The sequence below is a fragment of the Meleagris gallopavo genome, chromosome 3 (assembly GCF_905368555.1).
Source record: "Meleagris gallopavo chromosome 3, MGAL_WU_HG_1.1, whole genome shotgun sequence".
Classification (NCBI taxonomy): Eukaryota; Metazoa; Chordata; class Aves; order Galliformes; family Phasianidae; genus Meleagris; species Meleagris gallopavo.
The window spans coordinates 20,194,154-20,206,836 of record NC_139406.1 but is presented as its reverse complement, the minus strand read 5'-3'; the positions used below and the strand labels follow the sequence as shown (position 1 = coordinate 20,206,836).

The following is a 12,683-nucleotide window of genomic DNA, read 5'->3' as shown; positions in this document are numbered from 1 at the left end:
ATATAAGAATTCCATTTTTATTTTCCTACAGAAATAACAATTCTGGCATGAGTGATTATCATTTAATTGACTAAATTGTGTTGTTTATATAGTACTATGTAACCTGCTGTTAACTAAGCACGTTATGATTTATGACACTCTTCCCAAATGTGCAGTGAGGTGGTTCTTTAAATGTCATTACTATGAACTATAAAGCAAAAGGACGGAGTAGCTACAGTTCACAGCAATAGATGTACTTTTAACATGGTCTACTATTTTTCCACTTGAGGATTTACCAGAGAGAATCCTCAGAAATATAATCATAAGTAAAAATGATCTGCTGAAATACTCTGTGCAAGGAAAACTGCATGAGTTGTTCTGAAAGTAATGCCTCCTATTTATTTGCATGAAAACTACAGCAGATGCATAGAGTAGAGAAACACTACTAGAGCAAATTCTCAGCTATAGAACGCTCTTTTTCAACAGTCATTACCAGTAGCAATGTAATTTCACCAGCGATGGACAAGAGTCTAATGTTGAGCTCCTAAAGATCTGCACCAGCAGATCCACTGTTTCACAGCTGTTATGACAGCATCGTTGATAGAGAAATATTGCCCATGCAATCCATCATTCATGAGCTCAAACAGTGTCAGATAATGCCAAACCCAGACTATAGGTGAGTGTGGTAGGACAGTCCAAGGTGGTAGGACTGCCAAGACTGGCAGTGTGCTCCATGATCATTAAAAAAAATAAGTATCTTATGTATTACAGATGGCTCATAAATAAGAGAGAAGGACAAGAGATAGTAATCTCATGTTTCCTCAAATCACCCTCTGGCTTGTTGTGGATACCAGCTTTATTTTCTACTTGCTGACCTGAAGGAGAACTGTATTTTCTCTAGGTTTAGAGTACCTGTATGTAGACTGAGAAAACAAAGGCAATGTGAGGTCATAACCAGAAAATTTTACAGAGTATTGTGGTGGAAGGGTTTGCAGATTGAATGATTTTTTTTTTTTTAAATAAAGACTTACATTCTGCAAACATTTGCAAGGTCATAAGGGAAATACTGACATAGCTTAACACAAAGTTTTGATTTGACTCCATTCCCATCACCAAATATTTTTCATTGAAAATTTCTTAAAGATTGGAGAGCAAATTTCATTAAGAATTTAAACAGAATCCCAAGATGCTTTTTCCATCTTCTTTAAAAATCAAATGTTGAGCTGAATGAAAATGATGTGTAGTGACAAATATTTTTTCTGTTTGTTTGCTTGTTGTTGTTGTTTTTGTCAAATGTTTTTCTTTATTGACCATCTGTCCTTCAATTGCATCCTCTATCTGTTGCTTGGTGAATGGAGAGAACGTAGTAAGGAAAAAAAATATTTCAGACAGTGATAAAATTGTGTTTGAAAAAAGAAAATTATACATATGAAGCTCTGTGCTTGTACAAAAAGAATCAGGTAACTGTAGGCATAATTACTGGTTTGAATAAATGACTGCCAAATTTTCACAGACATGTATGGATTCTTTTGTACCTAATGGAAATGTCTACAATTTCTAGATGTTTGCATTTTTACAGAGTCAGGGTGACCTGGAAGATGCTCTCAATATATCTAGTACAGTGCTCTCCACGTCACTAGAGCTAAACGAAACACCTTACCTCCAAGCATTACTCACAAAGCATGATCACTTCTTAAGAAAAATGTGAATGACTCCTTAAGAAAAAGAAATTTCCAATGAAAGACAGAAAACATGCACAAGAGGACAGTCTTTTAAAAAACTTTAAACAATTCATACTGAGCATTACGTGAAGTGGAAGAAAGCATTATAAAAAGCATTTGTGCTTTATGTGATAACCTTCATCCACTGATTTCCAACATGTAAAATAAATTGGAGAGATAGAAAAGTGGATGAATTGGATAATACTCTTTAGATTTAAGTGTTATTGATATTGCAGTTTTGATGCTTCTTATGTATGGGTGGAGGTGGTGGTGTTTCCCTTTCTAGCTTATTAGTTTTGTTCTTTGTCTTTTTTTTTCTATTTCTGTAGGGTTTTTTGTTTGCTTTTTTTTTAACAAATGTGAGTGAACGATGACAGCATTTCATTGTTCTCAAACAGTTGATGCACTAGCTGTTTTCTCAGTGACTGGGAAAATATATACAGAGGAGCACTGCTGTACAGATGTCTATTTTGCTTTGTTTGTTTGTTTAATGTTTGTTGATTTTAAAAATGTTTTGTATCCTTGCTGAGACACGTGTACAAATGTGTTGGGTTAATACATACAAGATAAAATACTTGGAGAAGAATTACAGGTGGTACTGTAAGGCAAATCTGAAATTACGTTAGCAAATCCTTTATATGAAAAGGCTAGTTCAAACATTTCTACAACATGATCCTGTATTATTATCCTTTCTCATATTTAGATACTGCAGTGGAGCATGACAGTGAATTTCTTTCCAAAGAACTGGTGTATTTATTCTCTCTTTACATGTTAGAATCTGTTAAATATTATATTTTCTTCTAGAGGAATGACTTCTAGTTTATAAACAGAAATAAATGTTCTTTGTGGGAAGATGCACCACAAAACATTTTTGACAACAATCTGAAAATACACTTTCTGAAATAAATATATTCAAGGGGAGTCATGGAAGTCACTCTTAAATATCTGGAAAGATTCTTTGAAGATTTACATCCATTGTAGCTGAAATTTTATTTGGTTGGTCTTATGTGTAAGTTTCATTAATAGTGCAAGAAAGGTGGAATGATTCTTTGGGTAATTACCTGCAGTTTTCAGAAGAAAAAGTATTTCATTTTCTTCCAACTTCAGTACGGTGTGTTTTGCCAAGGCTCCAACATTGTTGTATGTACCTGGCCTATTCTGATAGGTTAGAATTTCTGATTTGTATTTGCTCATTGAACATTAAACAGAGTTGGCAATGAGCCCTACATCATGAGGTAACTATTAGTCTCTTTTGTGTCCTTAAAGGAGTACTTAGTACGTGCTACAGATATTAGAATTTCTTTGTTTATCCACAGTTTTTACACTGATACTATTGTCCGAAGTTATGTGGGATGCTACTGTAGCAAGGGTGATGATTATGAGACAGAGATTTAGTAGACTTGTTTTGAGAGTCCACTAGCCTCTGTCTGTTTAAATTCTGTTTAACAGTAGTTGCAGAAAGCAGAAGGAACAGCAGGGAAGAAAATTTTATTTTGGTATCCATGTGCACAGAGGATAGAGAAAATGACAAACAGAAAAACTGTTGAAATCTTTTTTCCTTTCTCTTCCACTAGGCACTTTGAACGTGATAAGCCTATGTGCTAGGACTGTTGTTGTGCCTATGGTTGAATGGTGACGGCCTTCATCTGCAAATTGCAGTAAAATGAGTCCTTTTTGATACAAGATAAAGAAGATAATTGTGAAGCTGGCTGGATTAACTCCTTATTTATTCATAAATATTAATTGCAGTATATTTCAAGACTCAAATCAGAATCTCATCATCCTGTTATTTTATCTGAAACACTCACATTTGGTGACTATTCCATGCTGCAAGCTTAAATCTAGTGGAGTTTGAGTCTATTCTTTGTCCTTTTTTTATTGTGTGCCTTAGAAATAGACTGAAGGCTCTGCAGTGCTTGCTAAGGCCTGATTGATAGTTAAATCACCCACTAATTTCAAGGGGTAGATCCTCAGATCAGATCATAGATGTAGGATTACTTCTTAGGAGGGGTGTTACTTTTGATAGTAGAATAGTAGATAAAGAATTGTAGATACTTTTCTCTTCTCTTGCTCAACTACCTGTTGAGTAAGTTAGAAACACCGAAAGGAGAAAACAACAGCCAGGCCTGAATCACTTACGCTAGGCACTGATGCAGCAAATTAAAGCAGCTGTACCCTCAGCTTAGGACTTCTGGATATTCTAAGTCTCTTACAGCTATTAAGAGGATAAGCCTTGAATGCAGCTTAAAATCTCGCATTTTAAAAGCATGTTCTTGTGATGTATACTTGCTGTACAATTCCTCCCATTGTTAGCAGATCTTCTTCAAGCATAATATTTTCACAGCACAATTGAATGAACACTCCCTCCAAGTAACTTTAAAGAATGTATGAACATAATTGAATCACTATGATTTTGTTTATTTATTCTAGGAATAAATATTAGAATATAAATTTCAATACCGTCACTCAACATGTATTCAATTAGTGTTGTCTTTTTTCCTTAGAATATCTTCACATTTTCCACTAGCTTGTTGGAATCATGTGATGTATCACTTAATTATTGCTATGAATTAATGATTGTTCAGAACATGAGCATGAGAACTCGAAATCTAAATAATCTACTACACTTAACAAGATTTTTAAAGAAAGGATTGTACCAAAGCAGTGGTTTTTGCAGCCACTCTGGCCCATGCATAAAAATTGTTTCAAAGTTTGCACTTATAGAGGTAGGGAATCTTGGGCTGGAGGTGGAAAGAAAGAATAATTAGACTGTCTCAGCACACTTACATGAAGAGCTGAAATAGGCAGATGAGTTCTTATTTATTTTTGAACACAGAGAACCTTCATTCAATTAAAAAAATAAAGAAATCTATTATCTTATGTTTGCACTGAGTTCAGGGTGTGGTTAGGAGTAACTGTTGGAAATGGCTGATGTTCTAGGGTAATATACTGTATACATCTATTTCTGTACACATTTGTAATGTAGTTGGAGATATTTGCCCAAGCCAGTTGAGTTACACTTTGATGAAGTTAAGTAAGATGCTGGATAAATAGACAGAAATCAAGTGAGTTTTTAATGTTCAATTTCCAAAGAACCTCACCAATTTTGTTTACACCTCATCAAGTCTTTAGTTGATCTATATCAAGTCCATCTACACTACTGCTGAGCTATCTCATGCTTCTGACAAGACACAGTTTTTCAGAAGGGGTAATGATATTAAGTGCACTGTGCCGCGTGTGTGATGGGGTAATTGATTCAGACTATGGTGGCTCCAGGCAGGGAAGTCCATTTCCTTTTGTGAAATGAGAACCTATGCTGGCCATTATGCAAATAAAAATATAAAAGCTTAAGCTCCCTGCAGTTCTCAGTTCACAGAAGTAGTTTATTAAGGAGTACATCTGTCTGACTTCCTTCATCATCCACAAAGCACTACCTAGTTGTCTTCTGCTGGGTTTATGTTCGTAGTGTCTGGGAACACAGCTGCCTGCTGGCATTTGCTGTTGCTAGAGCAGCAGGAGTTTCTGAGAGGGGATTTTGACAAGCCTAATTGCTAGAACTGTTGAGGCTGCCTGCTGCCTGAGATGGTCACAATATCCCTAGGCTATTTTTTTGGATTAAGTTTTTTTCTTTTTTGCTTCCTCCTTTTTTAAAGAAAGAGCCTCCTTTCCCTGAACAACTAATTGAATCTGAAAATTAAAATTCAGTTGTATATATCTCTTCTACATATAGTTTTGAGTATGTTTTGAGTAGTTTTACATATATTTTGAGTAGTTTTATAGTATGAAGGGGGAAGGGGACAAAATGAGGACCGCTGGGACTGAGGGAGCAGTTCGAGGCTCCAAACAGAACTTGATGGGTGGAGACAGTGGAGTTCAAAGGCTTGGAGAGGAGTGGGGGGATGCTGCTTCTCTTAAGTGCCTGTATACTAATGCGCATAGCATGGGGAATAAGCAGGAAGAGCTGGAGTTCTGCGTGCGGTCGCGAGGTCATGATCTCATTGCGATCACGGAGACATGGTGGGACAGCTCGCATGACTGGAATGTTGTCACGGAGGGCTATGTGCTTTTTAGGAAAGATCAGCTGGCTAGGCGGGGTGGTGGAGTTGCTCTTTATGTGAGAGAGCAGCTAGGATGTATTGAACTTCACTTGGGGGAGAGCGATGTAGCAGTGGAGAGCTTATGGGTGAGAATCAAGGGGCAGGCTGGTAAGGGTGACACTGTTGTGGGGGTGTACTACAGGCCCCCTGATCAGGATGAGGAGGCTGATGAGGCCTTCCAAAAGCAACTGGATGTAGCATCACGTTCCCAGGCACTGGTGCTTATGGGGGACTTCAATTATCCAGATATTTGCTGGACGACCAACATGGCCAGGCACGCATGGTCCAGATGGTTCTTGCAGTGTGTTGAAGACAACTTTCTGATGCAGGTGGTGGAGGAACCGACGCGGGGAGGGGTGCTACTGGACCTTATTCTTACCAACAGGGATGGACTTGTTAAGGAAGTAAAGGTTGGGGCCAGCTTGGGTTGTAGTGATCATGAGATGGTGGAGTTCAAGATCCTGAGTGGAAGAAGCAAAGCAATAAGTAGGATTGCTACCCTGGACTTTAGGAGAGCCAACTTTGATCTCTGCTGGGACTTACATGGAGCTATCCCGTGGGCTCGGGTGTTAGAAGGTAGGGGCCTCTGAGAGCTGGTCAGCATTTAAACAGCTCTTCTTCCAAACTCAGGATCGGTGCGTCCCTGTGAGCAAGAAATCGGGAAAAGGTGGCAGGAGACCTGTGTGGATGAGCAAGGAGCTCATGCGCAAGCTCAAAGGAAAGAAGAAGGTCCATGAAATGTGGGAAAAGGGTCTGACCACTTGGGAAGAATATAGGAATGTTGTCAGGGCCTGCAGGGATGCAACGAGGAAGGCTAAAGCCCGTCTGGAATTGAATCTGGCTAAAGTGATAAAGGATAATAAAAAAGGCTTCTTCAAGTATAGCAGTTAACTATACTTCAAGTTAACAGCAAAAGGAAAACTAGAGAGAATGTGGGCCCCTTACTAAGTGAGGGAGGGGTTCTGGTAACAGGGGATGCTGAGAAGGCAGAGATACTGAATGCCTTCTTTACTTCCGTCTTCAGTGAAAAGGCTCTCCCGCAGGAATCCCACACCCTGGAGGTTAGTGAGAGGGTCTAGGGAATGGGAGACTTCCCTTTAGTCAGGAAAGAGGACGTGCGTGAGCGCCTAGGCAGTACTAAGGTCCACAAGTCCATGGGACCTGATGGGGTGCATCCACGTGTGCTTAGGGAGCTGGTGGTAGATGTAGTCTACCTTGATTTTAGAAAGGCATTTGATACTGTCTCCCACGACATCCTTATAACAAAGCTGAGGAAGTGTGGGATAGACAAGTGGACAGTGAGGTGGGTTGAGAACTGGCTGACTGGCTGAGTGCAGAGGGTCGTCGTTGGTGGTGCAGAGTCTGGCTGGAGACCTGTAAGCAGTGGTGTCCCCCAGGGGTCTGTGCTGGGTCCGGTCTTGTTCAACATCTTCATCAATGACCTTGATGAGGGGATAGTGGCCACTCTCAGCAAGTTTGCTGATGATACGAAGTTGGGAGGATTGGCTGACACGCCTGAAGGCTGTGCTGCCATTCAGCGAGACCTGGACAGGCTGGAGAGCTGGGCAGTAAGAAACCGGATGAGGTTCAACAAAAGCAAGTGTGGGGTCTTACACCTAGGGAGGAATAATTGCATGCACCAATACAGGCTGGGGGATGAGCTGCTGGAGAGGAGCTCTGCAGAGAGGGACCTGGGCGTCCTGGTGGACGACAAGTTGGCTATGAGCCAGCAGTGTGCCCTCGTGGCCAAAAAGGCCAATGGCATTCTGGGGTGCATTAAGAAGAGCGTGTCCAGCAGGTCGAGGGAGGTGATCCTCCCCCTCTACTCTGCCCTGGTAAGGGCTCATCTGGAGTACTGTGTCCAGTTCTGAGCTCCCCAGTACAAAAAAGACAAGGATCTCTTGGAAAGAGTCCAGCGGAGGGCCACAAAGATGGTGAAGGGCCTGGAGCATCTCCCCTATGAAGAAAGGCTAAGTGAACTGGGTCTGTTTAGCCTTGAGAAAAGACGACTGAGAGGGGACCTGATCCAGGTTTATAAATATCTGAGGTGTGGCAGCCATAGTGGTGAGGCCAGTCTCTTTTCAGTGGTACGTGGAGACAGGACGAGGGGAAACGGACATAAGCTACAGCATAGGAAGTTTCGCACGAATGTGCGTAAGAACTTCTTCACGGTGAGGGTGACGGAGCACTGGAACAGGCTGCCCAGGGAGGTTGTGGAGTCTCCTTCTCTGGAGATATTCAAGTCTCGCCTGGACGCCTACCTGTGTGATCTGGTGTAGGGAACCTGCTTTGGCAGGGGGGTTGGTCTCGATGATCTCTAGAGGTCCCTTCCAACCCCTGCAATTCTGTGATTCTGTGATTCTGTGATTTTAAAATAAAATTATGTAGGAGCTTTAATAGAAAATTAGCAACTTAGAGATCAAAAGCCCTTGTACCAAATTTGACATCTTACCTTATAACTGCTAAGATAAGTCGAGTGGAAGCTTCTTGTAGGCAAGGAAGAGATACTGATTTTTTTTAATCTTTCATCACACCATCTGCAGATAGCAATATGCAAGAAAAATGCCTTGTCAAATAAGCCTAAAACTTATTTAGCAGATTAAAATCTTTTCAAAAATAGCATATGTTAAATGCCAAACACGTCTGGATGGTTATGAGCAAAAAGTAATACCAGGCTAATGTGATAAGATAAAATAAACAGAACCATTTTTCAGGTTGTGCTCAGAAGAAACATGGGCTAAATAATCGCAAGTGCAAGTAGTTTAGGCTATTACTTTCTCTTTAGGATTTGCATTATCAATGAATTTTATTTTATTTTTTTTCTTTTGGTCTCCTGAGTTAAATGCCTGTTTTATCCTATTATGTGGTAGGCCAGCTAGAGTAGCACTACAGGATGGAAGGAGAATGGGTAGATGAGTTTTACCTGAGGTTTCAAATCTTTTTTTTTTTTTTTCTTCAGTAAAGTATTGAAAAAGCTAAATTCATAATGCCAAAATAACTGTGGTAGGGGAGAACACTTCAACCTTTCCTGGGCAATTTCCCTGCCAATGTGTCTGGAGTAGGAGTTAGTGGATTTATTAAGCCATTTGGTGATCTTTGGAAGACCCTCTCGACCACTTATCCTCTGCTGGTGGATTCCCTATTGCTCCCTGCTAGTTCCCATGACAGCATCAGTAGTCATGGGGCATGTAGAAGGGCATGGTTCTGCACTGCAAATAGCGGGAGTTACAGTTGAGTGATATGGAAACCTGTGCAATAGCATCATGGTGAGACACTGTTGTAATACTAGATCTCAGAAATCTCTGTATGTTGATAGTGGAAGCTAAAGCATTGTGATAAGATTATTGAGAGGAATACTTAAGAATTTGTATTTTTTCCTCTATTGTTCCCAAGCCAGCCTTAAGTTACAGTACTGAGCAATATAGACTAAAGATTCAGTTGCTTACCATACAAGAAAAAAGCTGACAATCTCAGAGGAAAAATTAAATCTTTCTGCAGATACAGTGCATAGGGGACCATGTCCTGCAATGGAATAAACATTGTTGGTGCTAGTTGGCCTGAGTCCAACTGCATCTACTGGGGGAGTTGTTTCAGACCCTCATGCTGTCAGTGATTGAGAGCTTGCTTCTAGCCACCATCTTGATTTATTCAGAGCTTGTTCTTCTGCCAGCCTCTTTGCTTATCTGAATTATTTTTTTCTCTCTGGTTTTTGCATCCTGATTTATTTGCAGAGAATGATTCTATTTTCTCCTTGGCCTTTTGTGTTGTTAATCACGCCAAGTTCCTTTAATTTTTTATTGGCCTACTTGCTCTCATCTTCACCTCAGTCAGTATAAATTTGTGGAAGATTAACATGTGACAGTAGTATACACTGCATTCCAAAAGGGATTTTTCACCTAACAGTCAAACACTTTGGGTTGACAGTCCTCCATAGCAGGGCTGTTCTGAAAGTAATGCATCCTATTTTATTATTTTGGCTCATGACTTCAGAGGCAGATGTTGGTGATATGGCAGTAGAGATTTAACCTTCTTGTCTTTATTCCGTTACATTTTGTTGCTGTGCATCAGCTGGTAGTAGAGAGGTAGTCTGATAAAATGGATTTTGACATGGAGGTGAATATGAAGCAAAAGTGTGAAACTGAATTCATCCATGCAGAAAACACTGCAACCATTGACATTCATTGATGCTTGTTGAATGTTTATGGAGACCAAAGTGGATGTGGATGTGAGCACAGTGGGGAGGTGGGTGATGCATTTCAGCAGCAGTGAAAACAGTGGTTCACTTCTGGAGGTGCTATGTTGAAAAACAGTGCTTTGTAGCTGACAATTTGCTCTACCAGACAGTGTCATTATGGTCTTTGTATGTGTTGTCATTTCCATAGGAATAAATAGGAAGCATTACTTTCAGAGCTACCTATGTTGAAGTTGATACAGGATGTAATTGAAGCAAAAAATGTGTTCTACTGTGAAGGATATCAAGCAGCTATGGAATGGAAATCAAGTATTTAATAAATACATTTTTATTAAATGATAGCAAGAAAACTAAGTAAAAAGACTACTGTTACTTAATTTTAAAATAATAACTGTACCAATGGTAACTTACTGTTTTCTTCAGGGGAGGAAACTGCTAGGTCAGCTACTTGCTTTTTCTCATTTGTAATAATTGGCACTCACTGTTCAAAATTTTTCAAGTCTTGATGGGTGGTAAGACTTCATTTAAGATGAGATGGTGTATTGATCTCACCTACTTCTGATTTTGCTGCTTCTCATGCAGCTAGTTTCTCTGCTTGACATTCTGTGATTCTCATCGCTCCTGCTTCTCGTCTGCATATCCATGCTTCACACAACTATTCCCTCTGCTCACTGCTCCCACTAACTGTGCATCATATCTCTTTTGCCAGCTGTGCTTCATAGCGCTTTGTTCGTGATTTTTTTCATCTCATCTTTTTCTTCACTGTGTTAGCTGTTCTAGCCAATTTCAGCAGCTTTGCCAGCATGGTGAACTGACCCCAGCCAGCAATTTCACACCTACTAGCTGCTCACTCCCTCACAGAGAGTCAAGATAAAGACAGTCTAATGAGTGAAAGGGAAAAACAGAAGAAAAAAACAAAACCCAATCAATGCAAAAGAAATCATACATCCCCAGCAGACCAATCCCTAGCTACTCTCTGAGAAACAACTAATTTGGAAAATCTGCCCACCTGGTTTTATTGCTGATTCTCTTGCCAAACCCCAGCCTCCTCTCTGGGGATAGAATGAGAAGCACAGAAGACCACGATTCTGCACAAGACTGTATGGAAATAGCTAAAAGTTTTGTGTATTAATGTTGTTCTTACCAGAAATCTAAAACATATCACTACTTCGGCTACTATGAAGAAAACTGACTCCATCTCAACAGGCGTAGTATAGCTAGTAACTTTTGTTTTTGTTTTAGAAGACACAAAAGCACAGAACATGTAAGGAATATAATCATGTTTGATAACTTCTATATCTCCTACTTTTCAGGAAGCTCTTATTCTAAAAGCAAAGCATTTCCTTTTCAAAAATGTCTTGTTTCTTTACCATTTTCTTGATCCTCTCTACCTTGCAACTCTGGACACTGAGGCCATTTATTCAAGACAGGTACCTGAACAGTATTTTACTTCAAACACTAAACTCTCCTACTCTCTAATTAAATGGCTTTCAAACACAATACATTTGCATTCCAAACAACTGTGCCTTAGGCTGGCTTATTGGTCTGTTCCATTTGCCTTCACTTTACTTTCTCATAAATAAGTCCCTTCATTTCTTATCATTCTCTACTCTACAGATAAGGGGAGGTGTGGTGAAATTTTCTTGTTTCAGTTCTCAACTGCTAGCCCTGGCATGTCCAACCAACAGGCCACATGCTGCCTGACCCAGCCTGTCCTGCAGCCATGCACCTGCCCTGCACTATCATGGCAGCAGCCCTTCTTCATGAAGTGGCCTGAGCTGGGCTCCAGCCCAGCCCTGAGTGCACACAGGACAATAACTAGACAGCAGTGTCCTATTAACACTTTGGGCTGAAACCAGTGCAAGGAGAAGGTGCAATTCTGACTCAAATTATGACAAATAATTACATGCATTTTGGTGCGTTGACTAAACACAGTCCTGTGAACAGCAAAAAGTAAGCAGCCATACCTTCTGTTTTGATAAAGGAGTTTGAGAATATGTTTCAAGATTTCTGAAAAAAAGATCAGTTTTTTTGGTATATTTGTGATTCTGTTTTCAGTTGACATGAATTAACCTGAGAATTTTCAAATGGAACGTATAGAGTTGCAACCAGATAATCAAATTTTTCTTTGAGTTGAATATGTCTCTTTGCCAGACTTTTGTAAGACCTCTCTTAGCAGAGAAGAAAATCCCTAACTTCACCATAATGTCTCATTCATGTCATTGCTTTTTGGCAGTATGCGTATTCGTGAACAGTATTTTCAAGTATGAAACACAAGATGAGTAAAATTTCATCAAAAATCTTTTGATAAACACCTTGAGAACTCATTAATAATTGCAGTCACTTCAGTTGAACCAGACATTAATACACAAACTTCACAAAAAGTAGGTCAAATGTTCCACTAGTTTTATCTTTTTGTTACCCTCTTTTTGCCATGTCATCTGGTATGGAAGTACATATGAAGAAAAAGTGTGTCATTGAATTCCTCCTTGTGGAAAAAATGAGAGTCATTGATATTCATTAATACTTGGTGAATGTTGATTGAGACCAAATAGTGGACATGAGCACAATGAGATTGTGGGTGGTCCATTTCAGCAGTGGTGATGGTAGGTCACCTCCACTGGTGCAGATTTTTACAAGCACAGCATGTAGCTCTTGTTCATTGCTGGCAAAAATGCGTAACTAATGGTTGGA

At 39.8% G+C, this 12,683-nt stretch overlaps 1 long non-coding RNA gene across 1 annotated transcript; it reads right to left on the bottom strand.

The window, feature by feature from the left end:
• Positions 1-633: 633 nt before the first annotated feature.
• LOC146544629 (uncharacterized) lies at positions 634-10,369 on the bottom strand. The gene is made up of 3 exons (XR_014882340.1): positions 9,244-10,369; positions 8,250-8,334; positions 634-6,440 (listed from the first exon to the last, which is right to left on the bottom strand). It is a non-coding gene; the product is annotated as an uncharacterized LOC146544629 (long non-coding RNA).
• Between the last annotated feature and the right edge of the window lie 2,314 nt (positions 10,370-12,683).